This window comes from Plutella xylostella, chromosome 23, assembly GCF_932276165.1.
Source record: "Plutella xylostella chromosome 23, ilPluXylo3.1, whole genome shotgun sequence".
NCBI classification, from domain to species: domain Eukaryota; kingdom Metazoa; phylum Arthropoda; class Insecta; order Lepidoptera; family Plutellidae; genus Plutella; species Plutella xylostella.
Genome location: NC_064003.1, coordinates 8,690,601 through 8,703,521, shown reverse-complemented (window position 1 = coordinate 8,703,521; position 12,921 = coordinate 8,690,601). Strand labels below are relative to the sequence as shown.

Here is a 12,921-nt window from a genome sequence, read left to right as displayed (position 1 = left end):
AATTACCTTTATATTCAAATGTGCACTGTTTGTCATTTTTAAATAATAAACTATTTTTACAAACTTTGCTGACCTGTTTATCGTGGTCAGCCTATAAGTACATCGTCTCTATTACATCTTGCATCTACTATCAACATAAATCCCATTAAATAGTTGCGCTGCCTCCCATAAATAAAAGTGAGGCAAAGTAATAAACTCAAAGGAGGAAGCAAATTACTTTACTCAGTTTTAATCAAGAAAGATGTTCAATTAGAAAACGCAAATTGATTTCAGCTTTAGTAGCCGCCGTAGACTAATAGTTTGATGAGAAATGTTCAGCGCTTTAACCTCGGTAAGCCAATTTAGTAGCCGATGCCTAGCGAAGTTATATTTCAGCGATATAAAGCGGAGACTGTACATGAGCAAGCGTAGAGTTCTTCTTCTTATAGTGTCGGTGACAAACAGCCAGCTAGACTAGGACTTGTCACTGTGGAGAAAGGATTGGCCAGTCAGATGAGCGTCTGTCACTGACTGCCCATGCCCGGGGTTGCCCGGGGTGAGCAGAACACACATCGATTAATGGTACCTACTATGTATTTAGAAGGGTCATGTTTATTTTATAGTTGTGCATCGTGTTATGAATGTTATCGTAGGTACATAATTGTGGTAGGTACCTATAGTGAATAGGATTTTAATTTTTCTTAGGTAATTCTCCTAAATACCTAACTAATATGTACAGTCTGGAGCAAAGAAAGCTGACCCCTCAGAGTTATCAGCTACAGAGGTCAGATTCTGTGCCCCAAACTGTAAATTACACCCCCAGACTCCGGTAGTAAAGAAGATAATACGATTGACGAACATCAATAGACAAAAATCTTCTTCTCATTCGCGAAGGGCCCTCGCTTGTAATTGGTGCTCGGGATCAGTTGATTACTGCTTGCTGATTGGTGGAACTCGCGGCTAACTTCATTACAAGGGTTTAATACCGGCAAGATACACACGTGATTACGATGAGGACATTGAGTGCGGAAATTGGTGCCTTCAGGTTATGATTGGTGGAAGACTGGTCCCGGGTTTGACTTGGGATCGTAAGCTGATAAAAAATGCATATAAGCAGACCGGAAATTAAAAAAAATATACTATACTTATATAGTGAACCATTCCAGTTATGAGATGTAAAGAAATAAAAAAATGCAAAAGACCTAATAATTTAAGGGATTTATTTAATTCTGCTATAGTTACTTCACCAGCAACAAGTTTGGATTTATAAAATAGTTTTTCTTTTAAAAATCAAAATCATATTGTGTTTGGAACAAAAAACCGGAAGCTGAGATACTATGCCACCGGAAATGAAGATGATAGTTGGCAGCTACCCCTGCGGTCCAAGATCCATTTCACCAACATTTAGGTTCACCGTCTGAATTTCAGTGTTTCTGAAACTTAGCCAAAAAATTAAGGAGAACTTATAGTATCCGCAACTGGCTTTTTAGTTTTTGTTATTTTTATGAAAACCTACAACTGTATGCACAAAAGTCTTAACGTATACCACAGAGATAAAGTATAAAATATTAGTATGAAAATTTTGAATACCTACGTCAATACTCAATCACACGTGTTTTATGGCATACAATTACTTTCGTGTTTATTAACAGGGCAACGTTTCTGAGAAGGCATCTTTTCAAACATTTTTTTTGTAATTTCTCATACACACCGTTTATTTTTAAGCCAGAATTCCATTTAAATTGTTTCCCTGTCGTTAGCAAGGCAGGTTTCCTGCTTTGTATTCATAACTTGTAATAGATTATACAGGGTGTCTAAAAAGTTAACGATTTGTTTTTCATGTCGCACCGTAATGGACAATTTTAGTAGAGGCCTTTGCTTCAGCACAATCTTAACAGAAATGAAAATCATAGCACGGTATAGCTTGCTATTTTAGCTTGAAAAACAAGCCTATCATATCCCTGTTGCGACAGACACTAGTCAGACTGGCCGTTACTTTCTCAAAGGTGACAAACCCCAAGCTATAGCTAGTTTTGGTTACCTACTCGCTAAAGAGATATAGTGAAGGATTCAGCGGCTGATGGTGGCACAATTACAGTGTAAGATGGATTAAATTATAATTAAATTGTCAATCCATATGCATAGTTGCATACGCTTGACTAATGTGCTGGAAATGAGCACTTTAGGCACGATAACTGACTATTCTGGCGTGAAAGCAATTATCCTGCAAGTAATCCTTCTTAGTATTTAAATTTCTGTTGTTGTCTTGTTTTCGGAGGTCTGTTATATTATTTCAGACTTAAATATAGATATCCTATTAAATCTGATTATTATATTTATGTAGGTCTATGTAGTCTATTATAAAATATACATCATTATTTTAGGTATATAAGTATAATTACATGTAAGTTTATAGATTTAGTTTGTAGGTACTTATATAATAACAAAACGTTATTTTAATTATTCCTTTAGAATTATTTAGTACACTTGACCCCTCTTTGATCATAAATATTCTTCCACCCTAAGGTTGTCTTGGAAAAATCGCTTTAAGCGATAAGGCCGCCATTTTTGTACATGTGTGCTAGTATTTAAGTTATGTAAGTTTATTTCATGTATGTGTGCAAGTAAAGAATATTCTTTTCTATTCTATTCTAATCCTTCACCAGCAATACGTCAGGATATCTGCAGATGTATGCAAATTCAAATCCTGGTAAGTAGGAGCATTACATTAAAATGTTAGGTATAATAATAGTAAGGATGAAACGCCACGTATTGTATATGAAAAGCGCGCGGTAAATTGTGCGATAGCTACACTAAAATGTATTGGAGCGATTTTTGCGCTGCGGCCCTTACTAATATTGGGCACATTGATAGTTTGGCAGGTTTGATAGTTTGTCGGACTATAAAAGTTTACGTTTTCCCGCGTACAATGTGGCGCCTCTAGCGGAAACTATCCTGAAAGTTTTGGCAGATAATGTATGCCGATGACAGAAGAAAACCAAAACTTTTTTCGTTTTCGCAACCTGCAAAACCCGTACTCAAAGTGCGTGTTACTTTTAGTTGTTCCAAAACGAACGAACATCTATATGTTAGTAATAAAAATGTACATAACATAAAAGTCACCTTGTTTTACGAAGTAATAAAATACGTACACGTATCTAATAAATTGCTTACACAATAACAAAGTAAATTGACGAAAACGTGAGAGCTTAATTTTTTTTACGACCTCCATAACAAGTTCTTGAAAGCCACATAGAATATGTATGAAATGATTAAGTACTTTCTTTGAAGTTACGAAAAGGCAATAAAGGTGGAAATACTGTCGTATTACAGGAACAGTATATGGGGACAAACATGTTACAATTTATATTATGTACTAAAACAAAAATAGATTGGAAAGCAAAAGCATTATTGGACAATATTGAGAAAGGTCAAGGGAAGTCTATATCAGTGGAAGATAGTTAATGAAAATGAAAGGATGTATACCAGTGTTTTTCAACCTGTGGGTCGCGACCCCCCGGGGGGTCGCGAAGCTTCTGTAGGGGGGTCGCCAAAGGGCGAAAAAAACTGGCAACTTCAGTAAAAAAAACAATAAGTAAAGATTTTATAAAGACAATATTGAAAAAACAAAAAAAGTATTAATTTATTAAGAAAGACTCTTACTTTAAAAATACTTTTACTTAAAATTTTCTAAAATGCGAAGGTTGAGCTTGTTTTTTATTAAATTATCCCATCGTGGATCTGTTTTAGTACAATAGACCACATCCACACAGTAAGGCAAATTACATAGAAGACTGAAGAGTATAATCAGCCAATCTGTATCTAGCCTTTGTGGACTATGAAAACGCCTTCAACTCCATCGAGACATGGGCAATTTTGGAAGCGTTACAGAGATTTCAAATCGACTGGCGCTATATCGAGGAGTTGAGGAGTCTGTCTGAACGATGCCGCTGGACAATGGCCATGGCATATGTATAAATGGCAAGTACCTATATGTCACACCTCTCTGCTTCGCGGATGACATCGTTATTATGGAAGAATCTCTGCAGGAATTCAGCTGGATAATGGAAGTGGCCTAAATGCTGCTTCCCAACGTGTAGACTTCGGGGTCAAAACTTGGACGAGACGAAAGTCATGTACAATGCTCACATCAAACCGGAGCCGATGATCGTTGGTGAGGTAACAATCGAAGTTGTGCAAGAATATGTCTACCTCGGGCAGACTATTCGGCTAGGCAGAAGCAACTTCGACAAGGCGCATCCAACTGGGTTGGGCTGCATTCGGGAAACTTCGTCAGCACATATTCTCCCTGGCCATCCCTCAGAGTCTGAAGACTAAAGATTTCAACCAGTGCGTCCTGCCAGTGATGACGTATGGTGCAGTGACGTGATCACTGACGGTAGGACTAGTCCACCTATTTAAAGTCGCTTAGCGTGCTATGGAGAGAGCTATGCTTGGGGTTTCGATAAATCAGAAATGAGGTTTTCCGTCAGTCAGAGGATTAAGATTACTGACATAGTTGTCAAAATATGCAAGCTGAAGTGGTACTGTGCTGGTCATATCTGCCGAAGAACCTATAACCGTTGGGGTAAACGTGTTCTCGAGTATAGACCACGAATAGGCAAACGTACCGTTCAAAGACGACGACTACAAGTATTTATTTTGTTGTAAAGCCAGGTATTTTGTCTTTTTCATTTCACCCTTGAAAACTTTTATTCAAGATATTTAAATGCTCAAAAAATTCAGAAAGAAAAAGTTTATTTCGAAAATGAAATTCCGGGTCGCAAACTCGCAATGACATTAGTCGTACGTACCTACATATGTACAGTCAGCTGCATAAGTAGCTATACACTTTCGAACATTGTCAATCTAACAAACCGCCAATCAATGAGCCGTTTTCCTTGACAGCTGTCAGTTGAGCTTTTGGGTAAGCCGATAGATGGCGTGAAAACGCAGTGTACCAACTGTCAAAAATTACATAGAGAGCAAAGAGTACTAAACTCAGAATAAGAACTCACTAGTTGTGATTAAATGTCGGGTGGTAGCGCGAGCCATCCTTCCGAGGCTCAGTCTGCATGTGGCTTGGGATAGTGCTAAGTATTCTGTGAATGGCTAGCTACCACCGGCTTTCCGTCCAGTTAGTTTGGCATTCCGTTTTCGTAACTCTATCTTCAGATTGGCAAGGGACCATTTTATTTATTTTATTTTTTATTTTTATTTATTTGAGACAATAAACAGATGTACATTAAAAATCAAAGACCATGATCCATAGTCCTTAGGCATTATTACAGTATAGCAGTCACTATCACAAGAGTCACTATCTCACAAGAGTCACTATCTCAAAAGAGTCACTATCTCAAGTGCACTAACTCTACAGTATCAAGGGAGGAGGAGCAGATAGCTCAACTACAACTCAATTAATACAGGAGAAACACAAGGAAACTGAGAAAACTTGAAAAGAACGGCTGTACGCACAATCGCACTGAACGCTGAAGCAACAGTGACATCGACATCATAGAGAAAATAATACTACAATTCTACCTACCTACGTCACTTTCACATTTCGTTAGCACCACAGAATAACATATTGTGATCTGAGTGTGTTCTGAGGGTTTGAAAGTTGGTACAACCCCAGACAACGCCATCTATTTCTCCAAAAAGGAACTTTTTTTTTTTTAACAAACGCCTCATTCGTTGAAGTACTCGTATTGACGGTTCGTCAGTTTGACAAGGTACAGAAGTGTATAACAACTTATGCAGCTGACCGTACATGGCCACACGTATCCGATGTGTGTAATTGTAAAATAATGTGTTTTTAAATCCGATAAGTATGTACCTACTCCTTCGAATCCTAATCATGGAGACCATAAATACGTCGTATGGAAGGAATATTGGGAATACTGTAACATACACATACCTACATACGTGATAAAAAACCGAAAGGGTCAAGGGGGTCGCCCAATATTTTTTTATACCAGGGGGGTCGCATCATGAAAAAGGTTGAAAAACACTGATGTATACTATCTAATATAAAATACATAACATCCACGGCAAATTAAGTGAATTACCATCAAATCTTAGGCACATGTATATTATTAGGAAAATAATAATAATAATAATTTTCAACTTCATAGGCATTTTTTGCTACGCCGTAGTAATGTATGTGAATTCCTATGCTACGCCGTAGCAACAACGGCGGCTAATATCGTTGACTACAACTAGTGTTAATACAATATTATATAATAATAATAATAATATGTGGGAACATCTCACACACGGCCATCCGACCCCAAGCTAGACAGAGCCTGTGTTATGGGTATCGGACAGCTGATATATCTACACAAATACATAGATAGATACATATTAAATATAAATATCAGATATAATTATCATACAATATTAAATATAGTTATCAAGGTGTTAAAAAAAAAATAACGATAACTTTTCTTCCGGAAACCCAGCAGGCTGCAAATAAAATGTTACCAAAAAATCTTTCGATATAAAATATGGATACCCTTTTGTGATATATTAACGTCGATTAACAGCAACCCTGCGCCAAAGTACCTAAAAGCTATTTCTTACTTTCTACATATAACATAATCTAAGTTTACTAACCGTAGGGAAGACGAGGAATGTTTAGTATGTATAATACTTACCAGTAACTGTTTTCTTAAGAGCGAATCGTCGTCGAAAGTCCAAAAAAATCGTCACGCAGCCTATAATCAAGGAGGTTATCGTAAAGTCAAAACGAAGTCAAATTTACGAAGTAATTAGTGTCAAATTCAATATTTTAATAATTTTGAATCCGAAACGCGTTGTAGTATCAATTACCTATTTTATGAAACCTTACAAATGAAACTAACATAGACGTCAAACACATAATGTTCGGGTAAAAACAGTATGTGAGTGTAATTTATATTTTCAGTGGCTATTTAAGCTTTGAGCGGACCGTCGACTCCGCTTCGAGTAATTATAATATTTATGTTTCAGACTAATGATAGAGGTCTGTGCATTTTGGTCTGTGGTCTAAATTAGTACAAACATTCACGTAATTCGGCCTTTGAGGAAGGGTTTAGTGAGCGACGAAGTATGAGTAGTGCAAATTATGACGAAATAAATGTTTTAATTTTTAACTTTAGTCGATTCGTGGTCATACGATAAAGTTGTATCACTGAAGCTCAAGAACAAAATAATAGACTTATGTTATTGTAATATTCGTATCCTAATAGTAATTAAGTATGTTTTGTAAGTTATAATACAATACCAGGTTCAACTCGTGCTAGCTTATTTGACTATGTGCGGGGTGCACCTATTCTGGATGATGGAAGTACGGGCAGGGATCAGGAATGAAAGACTTCTTAATGTTCACCAGTCAGGAAGTGAGAGAGCTAGAGCTGTTGCTTGCTTGTTCTTCTTCTTGTTTTCTCTTCGCTGTTTGCTTTTTAACTGATTGCCTGTGAGGCGCAAGCGTCGCCTTTTATACCATTCTCTACGGAAGATAGAGTATTCCAGAAAGCTCTAGAAAAGACTTAATGTTCTACTTCTTAGTAGAACATTCTAGTTGCGTGCTGCCATCTGTTGTCCACTAGATGAACTACATAGTTACGCTACTTCCTACTAGATGGCGCTAGTTTCCTCACTTCCTGAGACTATTTATTTATTATGAACAAGACATAAATTATATTCTATTCTTGTCCCGAACAGACTAATCAACTTCAGACGATAACTCAAAGATCAAAAATAACTAATTTGAATCGATATTTCAATTTTTTTCTATGGAAATTTCAACCAATATATAAAAACGGAAATTTCCAGCAAAATATACATAAAAGAAAAACAGAATTACTCAAAAGTAGTTCTAAAAAGAAGAATCCGTTTTATGGCTAAACCATAAATTTTTATTCCTACTATCGAGATAGACTGATCGACTTGGATGTACTAGATAGAATAGAAAGTTTATTTTTACTATCCGTTTCCTAGTTAGATTTAGTTCTTACTTATACAGGGTAATAGTTTATCAGTGACTGACGCGGGCCAGGTCAATGTCACACGTCATACAGAACCACTTTTACTACGAATCAATGCTAAAATCTTTTATTTATCAGTAGACAATAAAAACGCTAACTCAACATGTTACGATAGCTATGATAGATATGATAATATGACTATTTTTAGATATGAGGAAACAGATGAATATGTACATAAAAAACCTCACTGCCCCGTATTTTTATATGTGATCTGAATCTGGTTATTTTAGCAATTTTGATATCTGAATAATTTTTATAAAACATATTTCACTAAATGACATTAAAAAAAACGTATATAGGAATTGGTAATAACTTGCTCAAATAATTAAAAGATGAATTCTATCAATGTTGCTAAAACAACCAGATAGTTGAGAGGGCCTTACTGATAAAAACATATTGTGAGACAAAGTACCTACCCACCTACACATGCTAATAAACTTTTAATTGAACGGCTACTACTATGTTCTTGCTTCTTATAGTTCTGAAGTATTTCAAGGTAATAAATTGTTACATTTTTCTAGCCAAGTGCTAAACTTTCACAGTTCATAAGAAATCTTTTACTACAAACTATACAAGAGGCATTGGATAAAGTTTCGTAACTTAACTAAGGAGTAACTATGTAATAGCCAATACTTTTTCTTATTTATAAGTTTTATAACAGCTACATTGTTAAATACTTATATCTAGTTGTATTATATGTTATATTATACTAACCTATTAATAGTAAATAGATTGGCTATGTAGAAAAAATTTAGGTTAGATATATGAGAGGGTTCTGTGGAAAAAAAACAGTTTGATGAGTACATCATAATTATGCTTTTTTTCGGGTGGCAGAACTTTTAGATTTTATACGGGGTGTTGCAGAATTTGTTTATAGTAAATCGAAAGGGGATCATTCTGAACAACTTTTGTTCTGCGTCTATTTTTAACACCCTGTGTACACAATTCCTATATAAGGTTATCTGGTAGAGATTGCTTTAAGCATTAAGACCGCCTTTTTTGTACTATTTTATGTATAAGTTGTGATATTGTAATGTATTATTTAATGGTGCAAAATAAAGAGTAGGTATTCTATTCTATTGTAATACCGTTTCTGTATTACAGAAACTAAATCCGACCAGCAGAAAATCCGGGTGCTTTATTAGCTCAAATTCACAGATAGCACGAATTAACTTGGCTCCGGTTTGGTTCGTCGAATGTAAACAAGTGGTTTCTATTTCTCTTGCGACGAAGGCTTGGCAAAGAGCGTTATTTGTGAAGTGAACTTTGAATAAGTTAGCATTTAACTTGCATTTAAGTTTATTGTGCGTCTTTGTCGTACTCAGGTGTGAAATATAGGTACTATCTAAGTATGTCATGTTTAGGGCTGATTTTTCAATAGCCAGATAAAAGTTATCTGGGGAATAATTCTGATACTGTCGCGGCTGAATGTTTGTATTAGACAGTGACAGCAACAATTTTATTGGACATATAACATTTATCATGGTGACTTGCGTCCAAATTATTTTATGCAAGGACAGAAGTTTATACGCCGCCGGACAGGAAAATGTGTAATAACATAAAAACATCAATCTAAATTCAATAAAGTGCCACATTGCTATAATTAAGGTAAGTGTATACAACAAAAAAACGGGTTTCAGAATTAGGGAATTGGAAACGGTATTTGACAAATGTATAAGGAAATAATTTGTATAGTAATCGGTTTTCCGATAATGTCAAGTATTTCTTCTACCAACTTCTTCCCTGGCCCCAACCTTACGGCTTCTCGAAGGATTGTGATTCACAATTTATTGCAACAAGAACTGTTATCCTTTGAGCCCCAATATTGTTTTTATTCAAAGCCATTGCTATAAATTAGTTTAGTTGTGTAACGGATGTTTTCACATCGGCGCTACAAAATACCGGGACTAATTTCTGTTTAACTTGCAAATTCTGTTTTCAACAGTGAAATATTGGGTGCCTGAAGCTAGGTTTTAGAGGTGATTTATTAGGCTGTGATATCTAAGTACTGAGTAAATATCAAAGTTACAAATTTAACCTTCAAACCTATAAGTAAAAAATGTGTCACTATATTTTTGCCACGAAATTTCAAGATTTTACGAAGACAAAATAGCAATAAAACTTACAAATAAGTAAACATGTGTGTTTTGTCATTTCCACCAGAAATACTTTTTCTAAATAGAAAGTAAAGAACGGGTCTATAATTATCACCAACATACATTACCTAAAAGGATACATAGTAAATACCAAACTTTATTAATTATACTCGATTGTGTAACAAAAACAAGAAACTAAGTAAATATAAAATTAATTAGGCGAACGAGCACGAGGCGAAAAATTAATTTGAATATTTTCACTCATTTCCATTTACAGAGCTTTCCGGAAATTGATGCGCATGTGAAGTGGCCCTAATTACGTTGTTCGATAACTTGCAATACGTAGTGTCCGCCATGTTGTGTCGACACACTGGAGGGCTTGTGACGTGGAGATTTACAATTAAAACTTCATTCACAAACACACATTTAGCTGTGGACAAAGTTGGGATAGCTACTGGTACATGGCATCATTTCGTGAAGCCATGGCTTCAGAAGGAACCAGAACACTTCTCATTTGTTATTGTCTTTCAACTACATACTTTTTGTGTCTTTCCATATACATACATATACATTTCCAACATATTTTTTTATGATTTTTCTGAAATCTTGATTACTGTACCTGTCGGAAACTCTTGCAACTAATAAAAAGACATAATATATAACGGTATCACGCTCTACTGGATATTACTACGCTCACGTACTAGGCCCGTATACTCGTGCCATTCATGTCTGCAATCTGCATACAAATACAAATAGTCGCCTAGTGTGACAGCGCTCTTTATACTTAATACAGACTGTATTTTTAATTATAAATCGTATGTTAAATTATTTTCAGAGTACTGCTGAGTGTAAGTTTCACAAAGTAATTAGTTCGTTTTTAGTGCGTCAAATAAATATTCCTCTCTTTTCTCCCAGACATCAATCAATCAATCAATCTTTGTTTGTGGCTGTATGCCGTGTGTGACTAACACAGCAAATTCGGCCAAAAAACGATTGTGTTAAGGTACACACTATGTAAATTGCTGTCTTTACGGTGGAGATTTAAAGATATTTACAAGGTTAATACCTGAAACAAACAGACGGACACAATTTATACAGGGACATCACAAACAGAGGGTTAGTATATTATAATGAACACAAACAAATTTATAGTTTAATATTGTTAGTTTTGAAGAATTTATACAGGATGTTAGCGATTGGGGTATGTACAAGTGTTAGTAGGTAATTGATATTTACAGGTCTTGGGATAGAGGGAGGGAGGAAATCATAGATGGAGGTTTGAAGGTTAGGACACTCAAAGAAAAGGTGGTCGACAGATCCTTCGCTGGTGCCGCAGTCACAAACCGAACTATCACGCACCCGAATCCTAGCCAAGTGCACAGGCGTGCACGCATGACCAAGACGGAGTCTGCAGATTGTCGAGGTGGAGGTTTTATCTAGGAGTCTTGCTCTAAAAAACCATGGCCTTTTGGGAATATGTGGTTGGATTAAGGAGTAATACTTACCTTTAATATTCCTGGAAGCTTCCCAGTACTCCTTCCAGGAATTATCAAGCCTCGGTCCTGCGAGCGAGGCAAGGTCGTGGGCAAAATTATGGTAATGAGTATCCAGGCCCAAGCTAATGGCATCCTTAGCGAAGGAATCTGCACACTCATTACCAATGATGCCACTGTGGCCAGGTATCCAGGCAATAGCCACCTCTATACCCTGAGTCTTGCAACGGAAGAGAGTTTGTCTAATTTGAAGAATGATAGGGAATTTAGATTTTGATTTCAAAGGAAATGAAATAATTGAATGTAAGCAGCTAGAAGAGTCTGATAGAATAATAGTTTTGTTGAGTTTGTGAGACTCAGTGTACAGAAGTGCCTTCAGAATAGCGGTAGCCTCGCCCGTGAAGACTGAGGATTCGGGGGGGAGTTTGAAATTTTTTTTTTTTTTTTTTTTTCATTTTCCATTGTATCTGCAATCAGTCCCAGAACTATGAGCAGATTTCTTCTAAGTTTAGTGAAGTAAAGTAAAAGTAAAGTAAAATCATTTATTTGTTCCAGAATTTGGGTACATGAAAAGGTGTTATATACATAGTTGGATCCATCAAATTCAGCCCTATGGGCGTACAAATATTTACAATAATTATCTTATTCTATTAAAAAACTATTACAGTAGGTAATTATCACGAGAATAATATATACAAAAATATCAAATCATTAATTATTCATTAAAAAATTCATTAATTGAGTAAAAACAATTGGAAATTAAATATTTTTCTAATTTACTTTTGAATATTTCAATTTTTAAAGTTTTTAATTCATCAGGCAACTTATTATACACTCGTATGCACATACAGTATACATTGTTTTTATACAATTCTAATTTAGAGGTAGGAAAGTGTAATTTATGTTTATATCGTTCACCAGTACGACTGTTCATTTCCTTTTTGGTTTTAAATATTTCCGGGTGCTGTTTAACAAATAAACAAATCTCTTGGATGTAAATACATGGAAGTGGCAAAATATTTAGCTTCTTAAATATAATATTAATAGTGGCATTGAAAAGAGTCCCCCAGTGGGGACCCCTCTTTATTTCATCGCTAGGAGTGTGCTAGCTCCATAGGTTCCCTTCTCTTCAAACGACGCTGGAAGTTTGGTGTGGTCAGCTGAGCAGCTAGTTCGTTCGGGTGGTTACAGAGACGATTTCTATAAGATCCAGCCTGAGTGCGAATTTCTTCAGCTACTGTAGGTATCCCCAAGTGCTCATGTAGTTCGCTGATCCTTATAAACCAGGGTGCCTTGCCAATTGCCCTCAAGATGGCATTCTGTACC

The 12,921-nt window shown here is 35.8% G+C and overlaps 1 long non-coding RNA gene across 1 annotated transcript; it reads right to left on the bottom strand.

Moving 5' to 3' along the window:
* Positions 1-11,020: 11,020 nt before the first annotated feature.
* LOC125490382 lies at positions 11,021-11,869 on the bottom strand. Its single transcript, XR_007267647.1, has 2 exons — positions 11,608-11,869; positions 11,021-11,168 (listed from the first exon to the last, which is right to left on the bottom strand). It is a non-coding gene; the product is annotated as an uncharacterized LOC125490382 (long non-coding RNA).
* Positions 11,870-12,921: the final 1,052 nt, after the last annotated feature.